Genomic DNA, 2,213 nt, shown 5'->3' with positions numbered 1-2,213 from the left:
AAATATAATTCTTTTGAATTCCTTATCAGAGAGTTCCAATGCTGCTTCTTCCTCAGGGATGTGTTCTGGATCTGTATCCTGTTCCCTTGTTTCTATCACTTTATCTTGCTTCTTTGTGTGGACTGTGATGATCTGTTGTCTCCAAGACATTGTGGCGTTATTGTTTTAGGATCTCTGTTAACTGTTTGTGAAGAGCAGCCAAGGGTGATTCAGGCTCTTCTTGGTGTTTTTTTAATCATTGGCCTATTGGTGGAGAAGGAGGTAGTGGCTCTCACTCAGTAAGTGAAGTTGAAGGAGGTGTCGGTGTAGTTATATCTTATGGGAACTGTTGCTGTCTCTCACTCAATTAGACAAAAGTTACAACTGAATAACCATCAAAAATCTTTTCAGTAGTCCAGGTCCGGAGTGTCCTTGGGGTTACTGGCAAGCAGTACCTGTTCTTAAGCCTCTGGAATTTCCGAGAGTGCTGTCTCTTTAAATATCCAAAATGGTCAAGCTTCTTGTAAACATTCAAAATGGCAGCTCCCTCCAGACAGGCAAAAGTCCACATCTCAGCCTGACTTTCTCTTCACTGGTGTGTCACGTTTTCTTCCCCAGCCACCAGAGCAGTCCTCCGTGCAGTCCCTGGCTAGCAGGGCTGATTTTTAGGTTAATTCTTAGGTCCTACCACCACTCAGCACTCTCCAAGCTGTCTGTGCTGTGCCGTCAGGCTTGCTCAGGATCGCTGCCAGACCACAGCTCCGTATGTCTCCTTTTTTGGTATTTTCATGCAAATTCTTCTGCTAGTTTGTGTTTAGTCCACTTCTATATCCTATTCTTCAAGGCTCAGGGGTCCAGGATTATCTTCTGTGTCTGTGTTAATTGGTTCCCCTTTTCTTTGTTGAAGAGAGTCTGTGCAGTCTTGCTCCCTATTCCGCCATCTTACCGGAAGTCCCTAGCACTGATTTTTTTAGCAACATGGACCCTTTTAAGAAACCAATGAAATCCATGGACTCTCTTTCTTCAGATGCACACAAACACAGTATTTTAGGTATAGCTCCAGGAGAGCATAAGACCCCCAATTTAAGACTTCCTGGAATGGTGGAAGGAGCCCTGGTTTAAGAGATTGTCAGTCTGCTTCATCTCTTACTTGATAGTCTCTGGGTAAGTGACTTAAATACCGTGAGACCTTTTTTCCTAACTGTAAAATGCTGATAATAATGTTACTGCTCAGGGTTATTGAAATATCAAACAAGTAAGGGATAGGTGAGTCCCCTAAGCATGCCAAATGAAAAAGATGGCAGGGTAAATATCAATATTTTCATTACTTATATTTTGAACTTAATTTACTTTTTGATTTTTATAAGGCAAATAACTTTCTGTAGGTTTCCTAAGTTTTCTTTCAGCCTCATTTTCAAAGCAGACAGTTATGTTATCTCTTATGTAAAATAATGATTATAGAAACTCCTTCATGAAGCCATTATGAGCATTAAATGAAACACCAGATGTGGACTATTTTTTTAATTATTGAACACTTATTCTGTGCCTGTAATGACATAGTTTCTGAGTTGGGCAGGGAATGTAGGTGAATAAGACATAATTTTGTAGCTTCGGGCTTTCCATACTCTAGAGCAGAGGTTGGCAAGCTGTCCTGCCCATCACCTGTTTTTGTACATAAAGATTTTATTTTATTTTTTATTGTGCTTTGGGTGCAAATTTACAGAGAAAATTTGTTTTACATTCAACTCTTCATGTACATTTGATTTCATGTCCCAATTACCATCTCCAACTGTAACAAACTCTCTTCCCCTCCCCTCCCTGTAACTACCCTCTCCCTGTGCCCTTTTTACAATGTATTCCTGTCTGTCCAGTTTTCCCTCTATGTCAATGCTGCCCCACTGGTGCCTCATGGCTGATTGCTCTAAGGGGAGTATCTCTCTAGAGTAAGTGAGGGCTTCACCCTGGGATGGGTGTTCAGCACATAGTTCTTTCTACTGTTAGGCTGAGAGCCAATCCACCAGAGTAAGTCCAATTCCAGGCCTGAAGGGTAACCCAGGGCCATAGTCTTGGGGGTTTCACCAGACTCTATTCAACCTGGTCAATTTCAATTCTAGTCATTTTTGTGTTTTTGAATTTTGTTCTACATTTTTTCTCCTACTCTATCCAGGATCTCCAGGTTTCATTCCTTTCTGAGTGATTGGCATTGGTAGTTGGGCATCATATAGTTCTTCTGG

This window comes from Orycteropus afer, unplaced genomic scaffold (genome assembly GCF_000298275.1).
Source record: "Orycteropus afer afer isolate SDZICR_OR568_19922 unplaced genomic scaffold, OryAfe1.0 scaffold00419, whole genome shotgun sequence".
In the NCBI taxonomy this organism is placed as follows: Eukaryota; Metazoa; Chordata; class Mammalia; order Tubulidentata; family Orycteropodidae; genus Orycteropus; species Orycteropus afer.
The sequence above is the reverse complement of the archived record's forward strand: the minus strand, read 5'-3'. Positions refer to the sequence as shown.